We start from the raw sequence: 27172 nt of genomic DNA, 5'->3' as shown, positions 1-27172 counted from the left end.
TTTTATGGCACATAGGAATAAGGCTGGCATGGGTTTCTCATGCTGATAGTTACTAGGCTCCAGTTCTATTGGCTGGGAGTGGAAAAATCTCCTATTCCAGTTGTTTAACCCTTTGCATGCAAATGGGTTACTGTGGCACCCAGAGGCTTGTAAATGGCCTCCATGTCTGCCATCTACCATGAGCGATGAGGCTGAGCCAGAGGCAGAATCTTATAGGTCAATACTGATGTAATTCAATGTATTAAAAGAACAATTGTTCTTGATGACATTCAAGTCGCCTTCTGGGACAAAAATAAAAAGTTTTTTTTAAAAGTGTACAAAATAATAAAAAATATATATAAAAAAAATAAAAAGGTCAAAACTCAACTTTTCTCACTTGCTGTGTAAAAAAATAATCTCAGCCTCAGGACTTATTCACATGAGCGTAGGTGTTTTTACGTGCGCCTGCCAGCATCCTAAAAATGCATGAACAGTCGCACAAATCTGCCGTTTGTGCACCTGTTCAGATGCCCCCGGCCTGGCGCATATACACCGAGCCTGGATTGCCGTCGGGCAGGGGGAGACAGTTTAGCTCTGCTAAACTGCCTTCTCCCTTTCCGCTCCCTCGCCGGCTCTGGGCAAGGGAAGGGGGCGGGGCGGGAGCTAGTGTGCTAAGCTCCTACCCCCTCTCTGTCCCTTGTCGGCTGCCAGCAATGGAAGGAGGTGGGAGCTAAGCAACTAGCTACCATCCCGCCAATTACCATTGCAAACAGCCAGCAATGGGCGGAGAGAAGGAGGGAAGGGGGTGGGAGTTTAGCAGACACACTGCTAAACTTCCTCCCACCTTCCTTCTCCGCCAGCTACCATAGGCTCCCATAGGAGCCTATGGCAGCAGCCATATTTCGTCCGGGAAAGATAGTTCCAGGACTATCTTTCCTGCCTGGTGTAAAAGCGCCCAGCCAAAATGCGCTCCTATACACTATCTTGGCCAGCCGGGCACTTTTTTATATGGCAGAAAATCGCCTATCTGATCTGATGCATTGGAAACGTGTTTTTGCAGGAGCAGTGCTTTAACATATTATTTATATTGCAAGGAGGTAAACACCATTAAAAAATTGCCTAAATTGAAGATTTTGGTAATCTTACCTCTAGAAAAAAATGTAATAAAAAAGCGATCAAAATGTTATATGGGCCCATATGTGCAAGCAGTGAAGACTAGAGCTCATCCTGCAAAAAACAAGTCCTCATAAGGTTATGTTTACGGAAAAAATTAGACAGTTATACCTTTTGGAATGCGACAATGAAAAAAAACAAACAAAAAAAAATTGGTTGGTCATTAGGACCTAAAATCGTCCAGTCACTAAGGAATTAATCATGGTCTCATGCTACCCATACACTTTACATCATTAGGTCCACCTTTACACCCAATTAGCTTTTTTTTAAGATAATGAAGTAACTTTGCGCATTTATCGCATTCTATTGCGCATACAGCTCTTACGTAGACTCATGTGTCTCCATGGTTACAGACTACAAACTCTGTGTAGTCTGATCCTGCAGTCACGCTTCCATAGCAGTTGTATCTGCAGAATTTCTAATGCAGTCACTTGTATAGTCGTTGTTGTGCAGCTTCTATGTACTGAGGGATGCGGCGCAGAAGGAGTTAATGATGCTGCGTGTAGAGAAAGGCAACATATGGACTTTTGTGCCTCGAGGGATTGCAGTCAGTTGCCTAAAATTGACAATGCCATCTATTAGTAAATATTCTTCTTCCCCTAGTTGACAGAACAGTCTATTAAAACAGCAGCGCACGCACGGACTTGCGCAAACAGGGAAACCTCTCCAGCTACAACAAACAGCAGAGTCGGAAATTTCCACATCTTATTAGCAGACAGCGTGTAGAAGTAAAAGCTGTGTGGCGTCTAAAGCAGCGCTGTGTGTAATATTACCGTACTCACTGTGCTCCCTAATTATATTGCGCAATCAACCCTATACTACAAGACATATACTCAGGGGCGTAACTATAGAGGGTGCAGGGGGTGCGGTTGCACCCGGGCCCAGGAGCCTTAGGGGGCCCATAAGGCCTCTCTTCTCCATATAGGGAGCCCAGGACTATGAATAAAGCATTATAGTTGGGGGCCCTGTTACAGGTTTTGCATTGGGGCCCAGAAGCTTCAAGTTATGTCTCTATGCAGCATGGTTTAGGTATGGGTACGGGTACAGATACAGATAGAGGGGGGCCCCAGCTCACCTTTAGCATCAGGGCCCCTGAGCCTTTACTTACGCCCCTGCATACACTGCAACAGTCACACACTAGAATGCGGTTTAGATTAGGGCTATCTTCACATCAGTTCCATTCAGAGCCTCCGTTACAATGGGTTCCGTTCTACGCTATTCGGGTCAGGTGTAAGGGTCTACATGTGTAAGGAACTCACCCCAAGGTTAATGTTGCCATTGAAACAGACTGGGCATATACGCAAAATTCTGTACCAAATTTTAGTGTAACGGGACTGAGCATGATCACTGGACTCTGTGATTGGAGGATGCTCTGATATAAAAGGCAATTTTTCACTGCATAGAAGGCAGAGAGGGGCACACAAAAACCATAAGGGTAGGCCAGAGAGCTGAGCTGAATTCCGGACTGGAAGGAAGACCTGGAGGCAGGAGAGAAAAGGATCTGACAGCCTTGAGCTGGAGCAATGATGAGGTGACTAAGAAAGGTGCAGAGAGTATCACTCCTGACCCTGGAGAACATTGCAGGATTGCTTGGGTCAGTAGAAGTGGCAAATCCCACGCATCAAATTGTAAGTGAGGCCAGCCTCATCAAAAATGCTGGGTCTTCACACGAATAAGGGGAAATATCTAGCCAGTGGGCCTGCTACAGCACTCCATGTTTTCCCTTTTTTCTTAATTTTCTTTTATGGTTGTTTTTTTGTTACTTTTATGTATGCTATGAGTATACAATCTCTTTGAAATGTCGGCCATTGTTTCTTTGTTGTGGCTGTTGATGGCGTGGGGCATAGTGGGATTTACTAATACCTGACTAGACAGCCTGACTCAATATATCTTCCCACATAGAGCGGAAGGTGTCAGAAGTGAGTGACGTAGAAGGACGAGACAGCAGTGCTTGAATACTGCCCCCATCTGTGACGCAAACTTAGATTAAGCCAAGAAAGTTACTTAAAGGGGTATTCCGGGCACAGACTAACATTATAAAATCTAAGTCACAAAGTAATTTTATAACAAGTTCTCTGTACCCGCTCTAGCTACTTTCTTTATTTTCTAATGTCACGTGACCCTCTGCTTGAAAAAATATCTCCACTTCCTCTGATATCTTCTATGCATTTGCTACTTCCGCGCTGTATTCCTCAATTGCAGTTCTTAGTGCTGGGAGCTCCTGTCTGTCTGCTTCATCAAAGCTTTCTCTGGCACTCTCAGTGGGAGGGAGGTTGGTGCCAGTAAGTTGTAGGACCTGTAAGTTGTGGGCGGAGCTACTGCTCTGACCAATAAACAAGGAGCTGTAGGTAACCCAGCGGGAGAGATGCATGTAAACAGAGCGGCAAATTGGCGGCTGCATGGGACGAAGAAGAGCGTCCAGAGCGGCAGATAAAAGGTGCAGGATGCTGCTACTTAGCTGTAACTCCTAGAGGTGCCTGGAAACCTCCTTTAAGCAGCTGACACCCTGGTAAGGTATTACACGGGTAATAACCACAAATTATTTGCGTTACGGTCATTACCAGGCAGCTGTCACACACCATCACCAGCCATTGTGAAGGAACATCGATATATAGACAAGAGATTGATGAAGGGCTGCTGAGCTCTTACAGTTTAATCACAAGCAAGTCAATACTGAGTTCACACTATGTGGTCCTGTGCGCCCGTACGGCCGCTGCCCCGACTGTCTGCCCAGAATCCTTGTCACCAGAGGCGTAACTTGATGCTGCGGGGCCCCCAACTATAAAGCTTCATTGATAGTATTGGTTTGCAATATGGGAAAGAGAGACTTTATGGGCCCTCTAGGGCTTCTGGGCCCAGGTGCGACCGCACCTTCTGCACCCCCTATGCTTACGCCCGTGCTTGTCACCATCAGTTCTTTTCAAGTTACGCCATGCTGTCAGGTAATACTGCCAACGTAAGAGTTAAACCAAAAGATACCTCACTCCACACCAGCCCAGAAAATAAGCCCACCAACTTGTTGGATTTCCACTTTTGCTCGGCACAACAACAAGTTATACAGTATATAGCAGCACTGTCATACAGTCACACATCATATACTACAACACTGAAATAAGTCACACATCATATACTATAACACCGTCATACAGTCACACATAGTATACTAATAAAGGAGATGGAACAATATCTCTGCAGTGCCACCTATTGGAAGGCAGCATTCCTGCAAGTCAATGTTAGACTCTTTATACAAGCCTTGTAACAATGACTGGGAATTGAAAGCCAAGCCAGAATCCATACACAGACAGCTGTTTAGGGTTTTTTGTCCCTCATCCGTGTGCAGTAGGTTTCTGGCTTGGCTAACGAGAGGCCTGTGATGTGGGTCGGGAATGCTATCTCTTCTCCTTAATGAGAGCACCTAGAAGGTGAGTGAGCAAAATGCAAATAAGAGAGATGGAACAATAGCTCTGCAGGGCCACCTATTGGAAGGCAGCATTCCTGTAAGTATACTGCAACACTCTAATACAGTCACACATCATATACTACAACACCGTCATACAGTCACACATCATATACTACAACACCATCATACAGTCACACATCATAAACTACAACACCGTCATACAGTCACACATCATATACTACAACACCATCATACAGTCACACATCATATACTACAACACCGTCATACAGTCACACATCATATACTACAACACCATCATACAGTCACACATCATATACTACAATGTTGTCATACAGTCACACATCATATACTACAACACCATCATACAGTCACACATCATATACTACAACACCGTCATACAGTCACACATCATATACTACAACACCGTCATACAGTCACACATCATATACTACAACACCGTCATACAGTCACACATCATATACTACAATGTTGTCATACAGTCACACATCATATACTACAACACCATCATACAGTCACACATCATATACTACAACACCGTCATACAGTCACACATCATATACTACAACACCGTCATACAGTCACACATCATATACTACAACACCGTCATACAGTCACACATCATATACTACAACACCATCATACAGTCACACATCATATACTACAACACCGTCATACAGTCACACATCATATACTACAACACCGTCATACAGTCACACATCATACACTACAATGCTATTGTACAGCCACACATAGTATACTATAACACCTTAATACATTTATACACATCATATACTGCTACACCGTCATACAGTCACACATCATATACTACAACACCATCATACAGTCACACATCATATACTACAACACCATCATACAGTCACACATCATATACTACAATGTTGTCATACAGTCACACATCATATACTACAACACCGTCATACAGTCACACATCATATACTACAATGTTGTCATACAGTCACACATCATATACTACAACACCATCATACAGTCACACATCATATACTACAACACCATCATACAGTCACACATCATATACTACAACACCATCATACAGTCACACATCATATACTACAATGTTGTCATACAGTCACACATCATATACTACAATGTTGTCATACAGTCACACATCATATACTACAACACCATCATACAGTCACACATCATATACTACAATGTTGTCATACAGTCACACATCATATACTACAACACCATCATACAGTCACACATCATATACTACAATGTTGTCATACAGTCACACATCATATACTACAATGTTGTCATACAGTCACACATCATATACTACAACACCATCATACAGTCACACATCATATACTACAACACCATCATACAGTCACACATCATATACTACAACACCATCATACAGTCACACATCATATACTGCAACACTGTCATAGATTCAAATGATGTAGCAGCAGCACAACTCACACTGACCCCCCGGGAGAGCCACACAGGGTAGTAGTTGCACGCTTCCAACAAGATCCGGATGACAGGATCCACATGTATGAAGTCCCAAAGAAATGATTGTAGCAGCAGCTGCAGGTGCAAATTACTGCAAAAGAAATCCATCTTCTTCTTTAAGGAACGTTCCTTTAGTACAGACCACAAAGCCTTGGATACCGCTGCAGTCGCTGCTACAACCATCTCTTTGGGACCATCATAGATTAACACACAGAATAGTACAAGACTGTAAGGGTCACCTTATAATTAAGTAACAATTACTCATGGTCAGTCGATCAGAACTATGCTTGTTATATGTACCCATAGAGCTACATGACACCACTGCTATGGGGTGCCAGGGGGCAACTTTGATGGAAGTATAGGGATATTCTGGGTTTTTTAACTGATGACCTCTCCTTCTTGATGGGTCATCAGTAGTTGATGGACTGAAGTCTTCCGCTCTGACCCCCATCCATCAGCTGACTGTCAATGCAGCGGGCCGGACATCGTCACAAGTGGTCACTGCAGAAAGTGCGAGTGCCAGTTTCACTCCCATTGGAATCAATGTTAGCGCCACTCTTGTACTACACTTCCTGCTTCTCTCATGGTCAGCACGTCACATCCTGTCCTGACCATGAGGGAAACAGAAAGTATAGGAGAAGCGTGGCGTTCCCACTTCCTGCAGTGAGTACTGAAGATGACTACCAAAGGAGAGGCCATCAATTAAAAAGGTTCAAAATAGCCCTATAAAGTTCACTGATTTTCTGCTTCCATTGGGAAAGGGGCTATTGTGTCACTCACAGAAGTCTATGGAGCCATATGGTACCAGCCAATGGATGCCATAATACAGCAACTATGTGTTCAGTGTATAGAGACACCATAGCAGCCATCTACACCTATCAGTTCAGAGAGATAGATGATATACTGGTTTCTTATATGTGCAGTGTATGGAGACAACATAGCAGTATTCTACACCCACCAGCTCAGAAAGATAAAGAAGATCCTGCTCTCCTATGTGTGCAGTGTATGGAAACATTATAGCAGCCGTCTACACCCACCAGCTCAGAGAGGTAGAGAAGATCCTGCTCTCCTATGTGTGCAGTATGGAGACAACATAGCAGCCGTCTACACCCACCAGCTCAAAGATAGAGAAGAGATCCTGCTCCCCTGTGTGCAGTGTATGGAGACATCATAGCAGTAGTCTACACCCACCAGCTCAGAGAGGTAGAGAAGATCCTGCTCTCCTATGTGTTCAGTATGGAGACAACATAGCAGTAGTCTACACCCACCAGCTCAGAGAGATAAAGAAGATCCTGCTCCCCTGTGTGCAGTGTATGAAGACATCATAGCAGTAGTCTACACCCACCAGCTAAGAGAGGTAGAGAAGATCCTGCTCTCCTATGTGTGCAGTATGGAGACAACATAGCAGTAGTCTACACCCACCAGCTCAGAGAGATAAAGAAGATCCTGCTCTCCTATATGTGCAGTGTATGGAAATATTATAGCAGCCGTCTACACCCACCAGCTCAGAGAGCTAGAGAAGATCCTGCTCTCCTATGTGTGCAGTGTATGTAAATATTATAGCAGCCGTCTATACCCACCAGCTCAGAGAGGTAGAGAGGATCCTGCTCTCCTATGTGTGCAGTGTATGGAAACATTATAGCAGCCGTCTATACCCACCAGCTCAGAGAGGTAGAGAGGATCCTGCTCTCCTATGTGTGCAGTGTATGGAAACATTATAACAGCAGTCTACACCCACCAGCTCAGAGAGATAAAGAAGATCCTGCTCCCCTGTGTGCATTGTATGGAGACTACATAGCAGCAGTCTACACCCACCAGCTCAGAGAGATAAGGAGATCCTGCTCTCCTATGTGTGCAGTGTATGGAAACATTATAGCAGCCGTCAACACCCACCAGCTCAGAGAGCTAGAGAAGATCCTGCTCTCCTATGTGTGCAGTGTATGGAAACATTATAACAGCAGTCTACACCCACCAGCTCAGAGAGCTAGAGAAGATCCTGCTCTCCTATGTGTGCAGTGTATGGAAACATTATAGCAGCCGTCTACACCCACCAGCTCAGAGAGATAGAGAAGATCCTGCTCTCCTATATGTGCAGTGTATGGAAATTGTTCACAGGTTTTCTACTCTTTGCATTTACATTTTTGGAGCTCAGTGACCATTTAACCTGTTGCATGCTACTATCTCTGGCCATCCTCTCTCATAATTATGCAGCCCGTTGATAGCCGATGTATGTGCAGCTATAACATATCAGTGGTAGGCCTCATTCACACAAGCGTGTGTATTTTCACGATTGGTGGGAGCTACCAGCGTTTTTCGTCAAAAGGTAGGTCAAGACCGATCTGTGGACGCAGCAAGAAAAATCAGCGACCAAAAATGGCTGGCGATTTGATGGCGTGATTTTTTTCACGCGCCCGAAAATCACCTATGTGAACGAATACATTGGAATACAATGCTTCACATGGTCGCGACTTTGGGACGGCGTAAAAGCCCTCGTGTGAATGAGGCCGTGAGCTGTACAAATATATAGCTGTACTCTATGGTAGTATTGGCTATTGAGGGCAGTCTGCTCACACTATGCATGTGGGGCACTCTGTCAGCAGTATGGATCACTCGGTCGGCACTGATATTCAGGATTCCGAGTGGACGCTTCTATTGAAGTCAATGGAAGCTGTCCGATCCGCAGCCTTTCTGCAATGACGTGGGAGAAGCAGGAGTTTAAAAAAAAAAAAAGGTCTTGCCGTGCGGACCATCCGCAGTAAAGATGAAAGTAAGCAGGTAAGCGCGAACGACGCTGCTCCCAGGGCAAGATTCCGCTGCGGAATCCCTTAATAAGAGGTCACTATGTTAATTTGAGGCACTTGGACTGCCGTTATGGGGCAGCCCAGCGGTCTTCCCGTTCTTTTCGTGCTACCAACTGACCGCTACAGTCAATAAGAGGCCACAGTGACCTTGTGCCATTCTCCTGGTATCATGGCTCCTTGTATCTGTATGGTGATGCCAGGAAAAGGGCACCTGGTCACTGCAGCAATAGCAAAGACCAGGATAACCGCAGGGCTGCAGCGCTGGGGCAGAGGACAGGTAAGTACCCCTATTTTTATTGCTTCAATAGTCCCGGATTGATTTTTAGAAACCTTAGTTAAGTACCCAATGGTAGAGATGCCCACTGTCATCACCAGATGCCCATTGTCATCACCTTATGACACTGTCATCACCCTTGAGGCCCATAAACTACGTTATGGGTTAAAAAGTGAGGCAACAGGGACTGCAGGGTTTCATATTCACTGGGCGCCCCATGCCAGTGCTGTGTCCCTGTGAAGTTGGCGCATGTCTGGGAGATGCGTGCGCAGAAAGACTCAAGATGCCGGCACATGGCGTGGACAGGGCGCTGGAACGGGGCACCTGGTGACTATGATACACCATCCTGAACTCCCCATTCCTGATATACCTTATGATAGGGGACAATGTCCCTTTAAAATCTACTCCTTCAGGTTTATCTCTTTCGAATGCCAACTGCTCCGTCATTACGTTCCGCCTTTTAGAGTTTATTTATCAAAGTCATATTTGGGAAATTCTGCTAATTTCCTGTTTTGCGATTCATTAAGTCCATAAAATTCACGCAGGCTCAATTAGGCCTACATCTGCACATGAGAACGACTCACCTGCATCCGTAGCGCTGACTCCGGGAATATTTACATAATTGCTCCTGTATCCGAACAATCAGATACAAAATAACAACAAATAAACAGAATTTAAGTGGCAAACTAACAAAGCAAAAGAAACGTCAACGAACAAGAGGGGCACGAGCCATACATCATACCAGTGCAGGCGCACAGCTGCTTCCAATTGAGCTGAATGGATGACTGCTCCGCATTACAAATGCAGTTGTGCTGGTGAGGACGGAAAGCAAACTCCATCCCCCTCGACCGGTGGGCAGAGGACTAACTTGAAATTCCTGGGCCCCAATGCAGTGGGCTCCTTTGCAGTGTGTGACGCAGACCTTATTATCAGCTGATGTCCTCTATGCCTGGAGTCGTTCAGTTTCCCTTTTGTTCTGCACCTGGCCCATACCGCCATGACAACTTCTCCTGGACTGGTCTGTGTAGAATTTGACACACAGATATCTTTGACATTTTTGATACTAGAGTTTACCTATGTGGCAGAAGGTGTAACAGCTACCTCTGAACCCTCATAGCTACATTGCTATTGGTGGGGTCCCAGCAGTTTAACATTTCTTACCTATCGAAATCCTTAGGGTGCGAGCCTTGTGGGCAATTTTTCAGCATGATTTCTGTGCGTTGCGAGACATCGCTCAGAAATAGAACCCATTGTTTTAAAACCCTGAAGGACTAAGCACAGTAAATATATGTGCTTGGTCCTGGGCTTTAATCCCACCTGATAGCGGGTTGTACGCCGCAGGATTAAAGCCTCTACTCCTGCAATCAAGCAGGAGCAGGTTGGATTGTCAGCTGTTAGGCACAGCTGAGAACACAGAGGAGAAGGGAGAAGCATTTTTTAACCACTTCTACCTTCTCCTTTCCTGGGTACATAGCTCTCCATGAGTGCTATGTACTAAGAAGTGAAAGTGGAAGTTTCTTTTACTATGAGATACGGTGATCACGTGACCGTTAGGAGCCCCTGGCACAGCAGAGCTGCAGGGTCCTATCAGACCCTGATCAACTCTGCCAATGACTACTATCACTACTGTTAGCTTTTTACCCCCAATAAAACTAAAAAACTGAAAAAAAAGGTCAGTAAAATAGTTATTAAAAAAATTGCCCTATATGTCACGAAAAAAAAAAATTGCAGCAGAAATAATTTTGGTAGCTAAGGGAAAACTATAGAGCAGTAAAACCACCACATGGGTAGAATCCGGTCCTCAAGGTACAAAACAGCCTGGTCCTTAAGGGGTTAAACGGGGTATTTCCATGTGTGATATATTTTTTTCTTGCAATGCAATAAGAAGAAGCGATGCAAGAAAAAAATTGCAGCGTGTTCTATTTTTGGGGGATTCGGTGGAAGGATTGCCTATTCTTCCCTATGGGAACAGAATAAAATCGCCCCGTGTTCGGCGGTCATGCCAGGGCGCTGCGCTGCGGTTTTGCTTCTGTAGGGAATAATGGGCAATTTTCATGTGCTTTTTTCCATGCGGGTGAAAATCGCAAGCGCAACAGAACGCATCGCACTCGTATTCCGGGACTTAGTGAACTTTTTCTACTGATGACTGACCCATAGATTGAGGACTCGCTGCTTGAATCCCCGCCGATCAGCCGATTCCCCAGGTCAACAGAGGAAGCAGGAAGCGCTGAGCGGCCCAGGTTGGTATTGCATTGTATTTAACAAGAGCTGCGCTGCAAAGCAACCCAGGCCGCTGCACTATGGTCGGCGCTGTCTGTCTCCTCCAGTGGCCATAGCCAGTTATCAGTAGTTCTGCGGTCATCCGAGCGGCAGTTCCCCACCGATCATCCATTGATAACCTGTTAGTCATCAATATAAAAAGTTCACGAAGTCCCGGAATACCACTTTATCAGCCAATGAAGAACTATCAGAATGCTTGTATTAACCCCCCATGATGTACATGTCGGCAAAGGAGGCATATATATGCCGCACCCAGCTGTGTGACTGGGAGAGAAAACGCGAGATTTGGTCATGGCTCCCTTCCGCACATATGATTTTCATGCGGCCCAAAAAATCGCATTGCCCGTGTGAATGAGGCCTGAGGCTGGGTTCACACGGGGCGGAAATTCCGCCAGAAATTTTAATCACGAGATTAAGCAGCAAAGTGGACGAGATTTACAAAAATCTGCTGCGGCCGATCCGCTGCGGCCAAGCCGTGCTGAAACTTGCATGCGGCGCATAATTCAAAGCTGCGGCATATCAATTGTAATGATATTTCTGCTGCCGGCTCTCTCCTCTCTTAGGGCTCCGACCCACTGGTGTTTTTTAAACCCAGGATCAGTACAGGATAAGTAATGTATGTACACAGTGTCTCCACCAGCAGAATAGTGAGTGCAGCTCTGGAGTATAATACAGGATGTAACTCAGGGACAGTACAGGATAAGTAATGTATGTACTCAGTGACTCCACCAGCAGAATAGTGAGTACAGCTCTGGAGTATAATACAGGATGTAACTCAGGATCAGTACAGGATAAGTAATGTATGTACACAGTGACTCCACCAGCAGAATAGTGAGTGCAGCTCTGGAGTATAATACAGGATATAACTCAGGAACAGTACAGGATAAGTAATGTACGTACACAGTGACCCCACCAGCAGAATAGTGAGTGCAGCTCTGGAGTATAATACAGGATGTAACTCAGGAACAGTACAGGATAAGTAATGTATGTACACAGTGACTCCTCCAGCAGAATAGTGAGTGCAGCTCTGCAGTATAATACAGGATATAACCCAGGATCAGTACAGGATAAGTAATGTATGTATACAGTGACTCCACCAGCAGAATAATGAGTGCAGCTCTGGAGTATAATACAGGATGTAACTCAGGATCAGTACAGGATAAGTAATGTATGTACACAGTGATTCCACCAGCAGAATAGTGAGTGCAGCTCTGGAGTATAATACAGGATGTAACTCAGGATCAGTACAGGATAAGTAATGTATGTACACAGTGACTCCACCAGCAGAATAATGAGTGCAGCTCTGGAGTATAATACAGATGTAACTCAGTGTCAGTACAGGATAAGTAATGTATGTACACAGTGACTCCAGCAGCAGAATAGGAGTGAGTGCAGCTCTGGAGTATAATACAGGATGTAACTCAGGATCAGTAAAAGATAGGCAGAGCTGTATATTCACAAAGTCTTTCAACTACAGTATATATATTGTAAAATGTTTCTCTCAGTTGGAAATACCTTTTAATGTACAAACTATAGGGGGCCTCTGTGAAGCCCTTGTAGATCTATTCAAAGATGCCTTTATGTGACTTCACTGACGACGCCAACACTCAGATATCATCACGCTACTAACTCTACAGTAATCTCCTGTAATCCTCAGCAAACGGCAACTCTCCTGAAAGAGCAAACTGTGTCACTTATCAACGCTACATACTATCACCGTGCGCTCCAAGATAGCAGTCCGTCCATCCAGCCATCCGTCCGTCCGTCCATCCATCCATCCATCCATCCACACACGTTTTATTTCTACGCTCCACTTCCAATGACGATTATTTGCAGAGTAAGCCTCCTGCGCTCTTCATTCAAGTACATCTAGTGTAAATGTTAATGCTTTCAGCATTCAGCCCGATCCCCTCTCAGCCGCGGCCCTCGTAGAGACAACAGCCACGTACGTCCTCAGCTGTATGGAAATAACGAGAAGTTATGTAAGACTCATAGAACACATAAGTAATTGCTAAGTGGGCATCAAACTGCTCTCTGCCAAGGCATTGTGTGTGCCAGGCCAACCGCCCCAGCTCTTCTATCCTTGACAGTCGCACCACTCCAAACCTCGTACGTGCCAGTCTACGTGCTTCCTGCATATATCGTGCCCATGGTGAGTGGTGGTGGTGGTGCGGCACAGGTTCAGGTTGGCGCTCCATGACAGACGGAAGCAAAATATTTTATACTGATGCAGTCGCTCCATTACAGGGACTTTAGACATTAGGTAACCATAAACCAGAAGTCTCACACCAATAACCGGTATCTCCGTCTCCGTATTTCGCAGCATGTGGTGCAGGGGTACGTTTTTCTGCTTCCTCGGGGTGACAGAGCACTGCATACCGTCCATTGACTCCCATCTTAGTCGTAACGCTCCATACTCAAACTTCGTACTCCATACTATCACTACCTCGTGGCCTCACACACCGTAAGTACCAGAGCACACCCTAAAATTCAGAGCTCCGCTTTGCTCCAAACTCACGCACCGTAAGTGTGAACAGACATCTCATGAACATTTCCATCTCGCACCTGTCAATGGCGCTTTTAACTCTGAAGTGCCCTGTGATGCAGCTACGGCCCTTATATATGTAGGGTGCCAGAATCTCTCATACTAGGCCAAATACACAGGGCCAGGTCGGATTGCGCATGCGTAATTCTTCAGCATAATCAGGCCCTGCGCCCAACTGGAGACCGCTGCGTACCTGTCCGCAGACGACTTTTCTGTATAGCGGATGAGCAGGATGGCGCACATGTGCAGTATAGAAAATGCCGCACCATCGCTAGGCGATGATGCAGAACCCACGACCCTTCCACAATGTCATTGACTTCAATGGAAGCCGGCTGTGCGGAATCCGCGCTGGAATAGGACATGCTGTGATTTTCCCTCCGCGAACGGAAATCAGCATGGTGCGCCGGCATGTAATGGCCCTGGTGTGGAATTTACCGCGACCTTATTCTATTCCGTGAGGCAGGTCCATTAGGGTCCGTTCACACGGGATGGAATTATCCGCAGGATGCAGCACAGATGCGGCTTTGTGAATTAGTGCGGATTTTTTGCGCTTTTAACTGCGGAATGCGTTTCGCAAAACGTCTTGTGGAATTTCCGTTTCTTACACAAACTTTAATTATGGAATTACACCTCCTGTATGTTAGAACTCCGCAACAACAATTCCGCAAGAGGTTCTAAATTCCGTAGTAGAACATATTTCTGCGTAATTTAATCTTGCGTATTTTAAGTAAAGTTGCGCAGATTGGAACAAGTTCAGGATTCGAACCCCATAGGGATAACATTGTGATACAGAAATGTCTGCCAAACTAATTCCGACCCGTGTAAAAGGTCCCTTGGGCTGTTACACTATTGCTAGCGGCTACCACTGCCATTCGCCTTTTCTCAACAATTGCTGGGCTGCACCATAGCAGCTTTAGAACCCTTTTACACGAGTCAATAAATCATTCCTATTCCCCCATCCAGCGCTGTCAGCAGCCACCACATCAGCTATTGATAACCTACTCTGAGGATAGGTCATCAATAGTATTTTCGTGGAATACCCCTTTAAGATTTCCATTCACTGACTACAAGAACAGATTTTGAAAATGGTGAGAAACCAAAACACAAGGGGGGAAATTTAATAAAGCGGATTCCAGGACTTCGATATTCTTGAGTATAGGCCATCAACGTCAGATCGGTAGGAGTCCACCCCTGAGGATTCTTGCCGATCAGCTGATTGAAGGGGATCAAGTGCTCAGGTGACGTCACGTTCATTGGTCGCATGGCCTGAGAGCAGCTCCATCCCATGCAAGTGAATAGGACTGAGCTGCAATTAAAGGCACAGCTGCTACGAAATCTATTTGCCTAGTATACAGTGAAGTGACAGCAGGGCTCAACCCGAAGTTAAAGGGGTTGTCTGTCCTTTTTTTCACTGATGACCTTTCCTCTATTTAGGCCATCATTAATTGATAGAATGGGGTTCTGCCAGTCGGGACCCCCATCCGCTGATCGTTCAACCCGCTGACCAGTGCAGTGGGCGGACAGGGAAGGAAGTGCCAGTGATGGCTTCATTCCCATTTAAATGAATGGGAAAGCCATGCTGCTACTGCACTTCCCGTTCCTCTTCTTGTCGGGACGTCACATCCGGTCCTAACCAGGATCGGAGCAGGAAGTGCCGTAGCAGCCAGCTGGCCAATCAGCTGATGGACGGGTCCCCTGAGTGGCGGATCCCCGTCTATCAACTACTGATCGCAGGCCCTCATAAAAATAAAAAAAATGGGCAGACAACCCCTTTGAGTCTATTGGACCACAGCGGCCACACCCCTCCCGCTAAGCCACGCCCACCACAAAAATTTTTGGGAAAAAGTGACGTCAATAAATTTCCTCCAAAGTATTTAAGAAAGTTTTTGTCTTCAAAATCGATAATGGATCAACTTTTATTACATTCTCGTACGGGAACGGCAATCCAAAAATGATGAAACGTATTTGCGGACTGTGATCTCTTTGTGTCTATGGATATTTCTAGGGTGTGGGAAAGAACTGCTCCCACCGCGGGTCCTGATTTGCGTTTACGTTGGCATTGTATGGCGGTATTTCGCCTTCTGTTCAGAACACTATACAGAAAGCGTTTTTTCTTTTCCCGGGGCTGTGTGGTCATTCGTTAGCGTTCATTACCACCGCGCTGCGCGGTCCTTCATTAGGGCACAGTTGTCAGGGCGACTATTTTACTCCTCCAGCAATGTGATATATGAAATGCCCCGTCATTTACCGATTGTTATAGGGTTTGGAATGGAAAACTGGTTACATCACCGCAGGCGAGCGATACAAGCTGCCAGCCATTAGATCATTAGATGCTAATTACATTTCAGAAGTTACATTATCCTGTAGCAAAAATTATATCTTCAAAAAGTACAATACGACACGACTTTACTCATTACCGCTGATTAATAATGCATGATTATGGGGAAGAAAGGATTCAAAGACGCAATTATTCCTTACAAAATACTTCCAAGATGTTTATCCTAATTGGAGTTGAGCAGTAAGGGGGGATTCAGATGTGACGGAATTTTACCTCCACGGACATATGGAGATTTTGGGCTCCTTCAGACAAAATTTGCGCGCGCAATACGCAGAGAATAGAATCCTTTGATTTCAATCTGTTTTATCGTTTGTCCTTTTTAAAAAAAAAAAAATCTACCGTTTGGCGCCAAAGGCCCCCATAGAAGTCTATGGGGCTGTCCAATACAGAATGCGCAATACGCTGGGCAATTCCGTAGGAAGAAGAACACATCTGGAACTCATTAGTCTAACTAGCCAATCAAATTGGGGCGTGCGCAAAAAAAAACATGCCCTGCGAACACAAAAAGTACAGTAAAATGCGCCAATATGCACAAAGAAGCCTCATTCAAAACACAAATAGGTTGCTCTGAGGCGTGCGTAAAAACAGAAAAGCCCGCGTGAAGGACCCATAACTTGCACAAGCATAAAGTTACGCCACACATGAATCCCTTCTACAGACGAGCGCATGCATTAATAGGCTCACCGCTGTGAAGCGTATTGCGCATGAATCAATGAATCAGTCAAAAGTCTTTTTTTTTTTTGACCATGCAAACTTCGTGCGAGCAAAAAAAAAAAAAGCAGAAAGATGGGTCCTGCCTAGAGATGAGCGAGCATACGCGATAAGGCGATTTACTCGAGAGAGCATCGCCTTTTTCAAGTACCTGCTGGCTCGTCCCTAAAGATTCGGGGGTGCCGTGGGGGGCAACGTGGGGCGGCGGAGGGGAGCGTGGTGGAGAGCGACAGAGATGTCTCTCTCTCTCCCGATCCCCTCCGCAACCCCCCGCTCACCCCCGCGCCCCCCCCCCCGAATGTAACTGCATTCTTTACTTTACTTATTGCGCGTGCAAAAAGCCCACAGCCACGGTCCTGTGCATTGAAAAGGCTAGTTAGCCTAATTAGTTCCATATGTTCTATTTACCTGCGCAAATGTGCAAGAATATAGAACATGCTGCTTATTAATTACGTAACGGAATTGAACGAAACCCATTGAAATCAATAAGTTGTATCTACTGTGTATTGCGCGTGTAAATACGGTTGCGTGAATCCGGCCTTAAACTATGTTCACACAGGGCAGAACCATGTCAAAATCCACACCGTTGCGTTGGATTTCGACGCAGATCCACAGTAGACTTCACTCCTTCAATTAAAATGATGAAATCCACAGCGGATACTCCACAGCAATTCCCACCCCATGTGAACATAGCCTTCGGGAGCAGCAGTTTAGTTGACCATTGTCTTCCATGTCTCTTCACCGTAACTTACTGAAAGGGATATTCCCATCTCTATTTTTTTGTGTAACTCCCATTGACTTCTATCAGAGTTATGGGACAGCATAGCTCATCCAAGCTTGGCTGTTTCTATCCTCCAAGCCACCTCTTAATCAGAGTTGTTCCCATCTGGGACATGTTTGGCTGAGTTCAAGGATCTGTCCAACTCAACAGCTAACCCTATTGTTGACCTGAGGTAGACAATGCCCCCAAGATATATGGTATTTCCCACTGAAGAAATAATAGATCCCATAAACATGTGATTTGACTTTGGGTTTCTCTACAACAGGGATTCCCCACCACAGTGTCGGGGTACCCTAGTGTGCTCAGGATTGCCGTGGCAAAGGGGAGAAAGAGAGAGATCTACATTTTTTACCAAGGTATACCACAAGCTAAAAAAAGATTGAGAAGCACTGGCCCACAGTGTGCTGAACCTCATGGACCTTCTTGTGGTTGGACTTCATTATTATGTTCCTCCACCACTGGTTGCCAACTTTTTCGTCAAGCTTTTCCAAAATATCTCCTATACATGGAACCTTTTGAGAAATAATTGCTATGTGGAGAATTTATTAAGTCCAGCATTTCAAACACCAGACTTAATACGATTCCCAGAGACACACTATACAAAGTGGGGCAAGCACATAGGCCTAAAAGTTGGGTATGACTTTAGGGTCTTCAACATCTCAATGGGGAACCAAGAAAAGGAGCTAAATTTTTCCAAATTCGAAACACACTGTTCTTCCTACCTTGATCTGGCGTTGAGCTTACAGATCACCTTCCAATTTCACCACATACCGTAAACTACTATGAACATCACTCTTGCTAAATGGGCAGATCCCATAGTAGAGTGTGGGAAACGCCTAAGAAGAAGGCATCCCTTCTTATCTACAGCAACAAGGTCCACTTATGTGCTACTTATGGTCCTAGTTAAATACATGCATTGTCTCTTATAGATTTCCAAACACCACGGTTGGGACATGAGATAGATAGATACGGTACATTGACTTATACTAATACGGCCTAGTGTAGATCTCAAGGAGTAGACTATATGGTCGAACCATGTCAGTGTGACTTCTGTATTTTACTCATCGAGGACCGAATAGAGCCAACACTTCAAAAGAAAAAATCATGCTGAACCTCAGCTGAGATATAAAACCAAAAATATTGAAATATTGATTTCACACTTGGGTACAGAGAGAGCGGAGTGTGAAGCTTTTATCAAGCCCTAGTGCATTATTTTTGGATGAGGGATGAAGAGCTACTTCCAGATTTCTTTGCCAGTGGTAAGACCTATTATAATATATCCAGCCACACTATACAAATGAATATCACACGTATGTGACAGCACACCGGGATGAGGGGTAAGCATAGGTAGGCGACTGCCTATGGCGCCACCTTGTCAGAGGGGGCGCTATTTTGTTGGTAAAGATTTTTTTGCAATACTTCTATACAATGAGTGCATTCATCAGTCCCTGGGAACGTTGAACATTTTTTTGTATTGCTCACCGTTCCTCGCTCCCGGCTGGTTCTCTTCTGCTCTTGGCACCAGCATTGCACTGGATTCCGACATGGCCCACATCTGTTTTATTTATGGGGTCAGATCTGGGGTCTGTTTTAATTATTGGTTCAGATAAGAGCACTGTATTAATTACAGGGGCTGATATGGGTGTGAGCTGCTATGTGTCATTTATAATGCTCGTGTAATACTCTTGTAGCAGAGGGACATTTGGGCACCATCAAGCTCCAGGGCCCAGGAGAAACGGCTACTTCTACACCCACTATAGCTATACCCCAGCAGCAAACTTTGCAATCTCCAGGAGAAATCGCCAGGGTGATCTGAGCCGAAAGGAGAAGAAAAGTACAATGAGTCACTGGTTTAAATATTTACACTGTCTGTTCGTTTCTGGGGTTCAGGTGGAATAAATTCTATCAAGAAGAAAATAAAGACCTTCTAGTACATCATATACTCTATAGGTGAGCAAAGTTGGAAATATTGGCTTGAGGCGTCTTCCCATAGGCATCCAGGCTGCAATACAACTGAGTTTCCTATTACAATGTTCATGCATATTGGGTGTATATCGGTCAAATCTGCCAATCTGGCTGAATTTGGTGGCCTCCCGACTCTTCCATCATGGCGGCAGAAATACGTAATGGGCAGTTGAATTTCACCTGGAGATAATCTGCTACCAGAGATGTCTTGCCAAGCCATGGGGCGTTGGGCGAGGTAGCCGTTGGCCAAACGAGCAGACAACTATCTGATGAACTATTATAAAATCTTGTCCAATCTACTCTGAGCATTCTAACATCTCTATGTACTTTGTATTAGCACACTTCTAGAGATGCGTGCACGGAGCATGCTTCGCAGTACAATGCACCGCCATATGGTGCTCATGGAAGTTTTTCCCGTCAATGGAACATGACTCGAGTCACATGGAGTTACAGTATGGCCCATAGACTTTTATATGTGCCACTTTATGTCTCCTTACATGGCCGTAAACATGGCGCCCTAATTTCGTGCCAATGTATCTCTTGCCCAAGGACTCGATTCGACCTCCCAGCTGCGTTCCCTTCATTCTTACTGCCATTATCATTAAGCCACAGACACCGACTGCTTATCCCCCTGTACAATCCCAAATGATATCTGTGTTACCTGCTTACAAAATCTCCTCCTCGCTCCTAAGCTAGTTCATCTCTCCGATTACCACATTCTTTCCACAGTCCCCGCTCCTTACTACTGTATCACGCCTGATGGATATGACCCTTCTAAATGCTGAACCTTAACTACAGATGTAGCAGAGCTGGGTCGTTCATTTGGCACAACTCATCATGATCTCAAGCCGGAGACAGAACCGACTAAGGTTTTTCATGCCGCACAATCACTGCAATACTTTAGAAAGTTAACCCGCACATTCAGCACTACTACCGCTATACTACGCAGCAAAGTTCTGCACTGCAAAGCCAAACTTGTCATCGCCAATGCAGTAGGTGCATTCAGGACATAAAATAGATCATTTGTGATTGCCGTTTCTGCAGGGTTGATAATTACACTCCAGACCAGATCAGGGGTCCGGCCCACCTCTAATTTAACATACTGCACCAAAAGCAGGTGGCCTGTGCCGGGGAGCCCATCTGTTATGTCAAGAAGTCTTTTAGGTAATCCACGGGAGTAGCTGAAAGGAAGAGTCAACTGTATAGATGTAGCAGAGCTGAATTGGTTCTAAAACGCTACATTGTTAAAGGGAGATAAGATGTTACAGTACAGAGGTAGCAAATGTTAACTTGACATTTAATGCAATGTGCTACAATGCCGTGAATCAAGTTATCACGGTCGTGTTAATGATCGTTATATGTGTAGACGTACTTGCAGTCCCATGTAAAGCTGCAGCTATTACACTTTGCAATGAATCGTTCTAAATGACCAATGCAGCTCTGCTACATCTGATTGATCTCATATGCTACATTTGTTCAGGCCTTCATATATACAATACTCTAGATAATATACCGTACAGTACTCCTGTCCGTATGTCCGTACGCCGCTATGATGTAGGCATCCTATGCTGGGTATATAGCACTCCGTTATAGCATTATTATACCTCAGTCATCCAGACAACACACAGACTAACTGATTGGACCTGCTTGTGCCCCGCAGTTGTCATGCAAATTGTTCTTTGGACGATCCATCAGTCAGGCGACGCGCAGGATGGAGATGCTCCGCTATGTATTGTGCTCATTACAAATATTTATCACTTAATGTGCTCTATTGCTCTCTGGACACCTAGTTAGTGGCTAAAATGTGTCAAAGGGTAAATGGCGTGTGATCATTGTGGTTTGTGGAATAGTTACGTGCCAGGGGTGTCCGTAAGTGGGGTCTACACCTATAGATGAGTTTAGAAAGTGAGATAAACATTCTGTAGTTGGTTGGATAGATAGATAGATAGATAGATAGATAGATAGATAGATAGATATGAGAGAGATAGATAGATATGAGAGAGATAGATAGATAGATGATAGATAGGAGATAGATAGATGATAGATAGGAGATAGATAGATAGATAGATAGATAGATAGATAGATAGATAGGAGATAGATAGATAGATAGATAGATAGGAGAAAGATAGATAGATAGATAGATAGATAGATAGATAGATATGAGATAGATAAATAAATAGATAGATAGATAGATATGAGATGGATAGATAGATAGATAGATAGATAGATAGATAGATAGATAGGAGATAGATAGATAGATAGATGATAGATAGGAGATAGATAGATGATAGATAGGAGATAGATAGATAGATAGATATGAGATAGATAAATAAATAGATAGATAGATATATATTAGATAGATATGAGATAGATAGATAGAAGTTAGTGTACTGCTACATAAGTCCTAACGGAGCACTAACACTGACAATTTACCGCTAATTACCTGAAGTCCTGAAGTTGGAAACCCAGGTGCAGCCCGGAAATTAGTCGTAAATTACGAGGCTTAGTGGCAGCTACTAAAGTGTCTACAACAGCACCCTGAGAAATGATAGATAGATATGAGATAGATAAATATTAGATAGATATGGGACAGATAGATAGATAGATAGATAGATATGAGATAGTTAGATAGATATGAGATAGATAGATAGATAGATAGATAGATAGATAGATAGATAGATATGAGATAGATAGATAGATAGATAGATAGATAGATAGATAGATAGATATGAGATATATAGATATAGATTGATATTAGATAGATTTAAGATAGATAGATAAATAGGAGATAAATAGATTCATATTAGATAGATATGAGAGATAGATATTAGATAGATGATAGATAGATATGAGATAGATTTTAGATAGATATATAGATGTTTGATACATATGCAATAGATAGATAGATAAATAGATATAAGCTAGATAGATAGATAGATATGAGATAGATAGATAGATATTAGATAGATAGATAGATAGATGTAAGGTAGATAGATAGATAGATAGATATGAGATAGATAGATAGATAGATAGATAGATAGATAGATAGATATGAGATAGATAGATAGATAGGAGATAGATATAGATAGATAGATAGATAGATATGAGATAGATAGATAGATATTAGATAGATAGATATGAGATAGATTTTGGACAGATATATAGATATTTGATAGATATGCGATAGATAGATAGATATGAGATAGATAGATAGATGAGAGATATGAGATAGATAGATACGAGATAGATATAAGATAGATAGATAGATATAAAATAGATACAAGATAGATAGATAAATGACCATTTCCTCTAAATCGTCACTTTTTCTATCCTTCCTATGACTCGCTCTAGAATAATAACCGGGTTGTTCTCTGGATAATATCACCTTGTTGCATCCAGCCCCTTTGCCTTATTTCTAGGTACGGCCCTGGTGACCTAAGAAGCCACCAAGTGTCCTGCTGGCGTCCCACCCCAGGAGCTGCCAGACACCCAGGACTGCAGTCCACTTACCTTCCAGCCGGTGCTGCAGGATGCTGCTGGGACCTGGGGGATCCTTATTTAGCTTGCAGTAAACACCGTGGCAGCTTCTTGGAATTTTTTCCACCATCGTCAGTGTTGGACCCCCAGCCTGTTACACTAATATCATCCATCCTCCAAATTCTTAGTCCCTTGTTTAATATGTTGGGAGTATTCTGCTCCAGTCAAGTGTCACCCCCCTCCCCCCAGTATGGCTCCTGGTATCCACTGCAAATCACAGAGTGACTTGTGATGGGGCTGAGAGGAAGGGAGGGCTGAGGAAGCCGCCAGATGAAGGGCACCACAGCTATCTCACTGCAGTCCTGCTGAAATGTATGTGCTTCTCCTTCCAGGGCACTGAGATATTACAGCTCCAGCAGCTGAGAGAGAAGGAGACAGGAGGGAGGGAGCAAGAGACATCAGGGAGGAAAAAAGAGAGCGAGGAAGGGAAGGAGGAGGGATGTGAGAAAGTGTCACATGGAGGGATAGTGAAGGAGCGAGGTGTGAGGGAGAAGAGGTGTTCAAAAGTAGAGGAAGGCTCCGAGGCAAACACTAATGCCATAAGTAATTCTTTCATTAAGATCTGGACGTCTTCTTCTTGACTCGTCTTGAGGCATAGAAACAATTCGCAATTTGTGCCCTCTAAAAAAAACATCAGGTTGATCGGATTCTCCTCCTGACTGGCACCGACTAACCAAGGAGCAGAATCTAAGGAACCTTCCCATTCTTCATCGTTAAATCCCATTACACAAGACGACTATTGGCCGAGTAATCGCTCCAAAGAGCAAACTCAAAGACGGTCGTTCAGTGCAAACACGTCCAATGGCTTTTATGGGACAGCCGCCCCGATACCTTTATGCGAGCACCTCATTTTCACCCCTTGCCGTCTGGCCCATCCCCAGACTTGTCCACAGTGACGCATGCACACCACTATTGTGTTCGCCTTGGATGGCTCGAGTTGTGCAGTCCTTATGATCACTGGGGGGTTGAATCCTGTAGATAGGTGATAAGTGATTTTTGTGGGATGACCACTTTAAAGCTTCAAGATGTAGCCAGAAATAAGGTCAAAATCAGAATCCATCTAAGGAACAGGAACCCTAATTCTGAGGTTCAAACATGGTCTAGAACAGTGGTGGTGAACCTATGGCACACGTGCCAGAGGCGGCACTCAGAGCCTTCCCTGCTGGCACGCGTCGCCATTGGCCGCTCACCACATTGGTAAATACTGGCAGGGGTGCTGCAGCTCCCCTGTCGGTATTCACTCAGCAGCGCTGATGTCAGTGTGCAGCCGGGATCCTCCTCCCCCTCCCCTGACATCTTCTACTTGGTTCCGTGAGAGCAGGGGAGGGAAGGAGACGTCCTGCAGCACGTCACAATGTACACCTGGGATCAGTGGCAGCACCGCCGAGCAGAGGAGGTGGGGAAATATGGGTCTCGGGGGGGTGAGGTGCTATTACTACAGGGGCCACTGTGGGATGTCGCAATTACTACTGGGGCCACTGTGGGGTATCACTATTACTACTGGGGGCCTCTGTGGGATGTCACTATTATTAGTGGCTACTGTGGGATGTCACTATTACTAATGGGGACACTGTGGGGGTTTCACCATTACTACTGGAGACCACTGTGGGGTGTCACTATTACTGCTGTAGCTGCTGTGGGATGTCACTATTACTACTGGGCTTATGTAGGATGTCACTATTACTACTGGGGCCACTGTGGGATGTCACTATTACTACTGAGGGGCTACTGTGGGATGTCACTATTACCACTGGGGCCGCTCTGGGGGGTCACTATAACTGCTAAAGCCTCTCTGGGTGTCACTATTACTGCTGGGGCTGCTCTATGGGGTCACTCTAACTGCTGGGGCCATTCTGGGGGGTCAATATTACTGCTGGGGCCGCTCTGGGGGGTCACTATTACTGCTGGGATATGTTTACATGAGGTGGAAATGTTGCAGAACGTCCTCAGCGGAAATTTCTGTGGCAAATTCCACAGCATTTCCACATCCAAAAGCAGTCAAAATCTGCACCCGGTCTATTTTAAAGCAGCCCTGTCCTTTTAAGAACGACGGAGGTGAAAATCATAGGTCGTGATAAGCCCCGCCCCCTGACATGTTGGCACTTTGCGATAAATATGTGGGTTTTGGGTTGCAGTTTGGGCACTCAGTCTCTAAAAGGTTCGCCATCACTGGTCTAGAAGGTCCTGGAGCATGCAACTAGGCCACCTATGGTGAGGTCATCGGATAGCGCCAGTTGCCATGACCAGTGGACAGTAGGATTTGCAAAGAATTAGGTAAATTAGCTTTCAGAAGGATCAATGGAGAGGAACTTTTTTTTAAGATTCGCCCATATTCTGTGTGGTGGTCTAAAAGTATACAGGGAGAGGGCTTTTTGTCGTGTCACTGGTTAATGTGGCGGTCAGTGTTGAGGCGCATTGTTTCTGTACTTTAGTGCTGTTCTTTTCAATGTTTTTTTGCTCCGAGCAAGTTGGCCCTTTTAAATGCTGAGTTGCACGGTCGGCTTTAGTAAATCCCTCTGTGCTCCGGTAGCCCCAGGCTTTGTACAGTGGGGCATAGCCCTGTCCTCTCACTTACAACGTTTGTATGTTTGGCATTGTCTGATCGCCTTACACATCTGTCAGTCTCTTTTCTCACCACCTTAGGGTCTGACTTTATTCTTCTTTTGAAAGATTGGAGATTTCTGTTCAGCTTGAAGTAACACACATCATCTTGGCCCGATTCATGTTTTATCCAGACCTGCCATGTGATCGTATCCTTCTTCTATCTATAGAAACAGGGATGTAGTTGCCACCTGCCCCCTATTGTTAGAAACCACCATCCTACAAACACTGCCAAGTCATCATTTATAGCTGGCATTGCCTAACAGTTAGGAACACTCCCTAAACTACAGCTCTGCCACCATGTCCTAATAACCTACTTTTTCTTCTGATTACTTTAGAAAAACCTATCTTGAAATTCTCTATGAGTGAGTTTCACAAGCCTTTCAGGACCCTCAGTCAAAGTATACGTAGATCCAAAGAACTTCTCCCATTCTGGAGGACCTGACACATCTGTACATTACACCGACAGTGCACTAATTTCAATAGAAACTGTGTAATACTTCATTTCACCTGTGGAGGCACTGTAGGATAATGGAGCACTTACTGGCAGGCTTCCCTATAGATTATAACTGATCGCTGGTAGTTCCTGCAACCCGCAGATGTATGTACTATGATCCGCTTATTGTGTCTGGGACACTTCTAAGAAAAAGTGCTTGTGCAGAATGAACAACCCCGTTAAATACATTAAGGAGTCACTGGAATGCAACCTCTTCAGAATCACATTCCAAGGTGTTGGTGTGTTAAATATATTCAACTTTGATCTAGTCATTTGCTCAATTTGGTCCAATTATAGCATTGTGCAGGGTCGGGACAAGTTATTTTTGTGCTCTAGGCCGATTAAGCAAATTGCCCGTTTCCTCCACCATTTAAAATGGTTTTCCGCTAAGAATAGTATGGCAAACAAAGTGAGGACCACATAGTCTATGGGTTAGAAATCTAATGGGCAAATGTTTAACCTCATAAACTTACTTTTTAGTAAATGTAAACCCTGCATTTAATCCAGTACTGCGGGCGGGCTGTGTGTGGTGCTGACATGGCGCTGCTCTCCCATAATTCCCCTGTACTATGTTCTGTGTTCTTTAGCAGTAAAATAGAGGGAAGCTAATGGCGGTGCTTATATACAGCATTATAAGGGACCTTTCAAATAGGACCGAATTATGCCGCAGGACGCAGACAAATCCACAGCTGCGGAATTTCAATCAAAATCTGCAGGTTTAACTGCGAATTTTGATGCAGAATTGTAGG

At 44.6% G+C, this 27172-nt stretch overlaps 1 protein-coding gene across 1 annotated transcript in view; it reads right to left on the bottom strand.

Annotated features, from left to right (window-relative positions):
- CHST1 (carbohydrate sulfotransferase 1) overlaps positions 1-23626 on the bottom strand; it is a 48153-nt gene extending 24527 nt beyond the window's left edge. Inside the window, exon 1 of the mRNA XM_066582446.1 lies at positions 23300-23626. The gene's annotated coding sequence lies outside the window, so the exon portion shown is untranslated. The remainder of the gene's footprint in view (positions 1-23299) is intronic.
- Between the last annotated feature and the right edge of the window lie 3546 nt (positions 23627-27172).

This window comes from Eleutherodactylus coqui, chromosome 11 (assembly GCF_035609145.1).
Source record: "Eleutherodactylus coqui strain aEleCoq1 chromosome 11, aEleCoq1.hap1, whole genome shotgun sequence".
Lineage (NCBI taxonomy): Eukaryota > Metazoa > Chordata > Amphibia > Anura > Eleutherodactylidae > Eleutherodactylus > Eleutherodactylus coqui.
The sequence above is the reverse complement of the archived record's forward strand: the minus strand, read 5'-3'. Positions and strand labels throughout refer to the sequence as shown.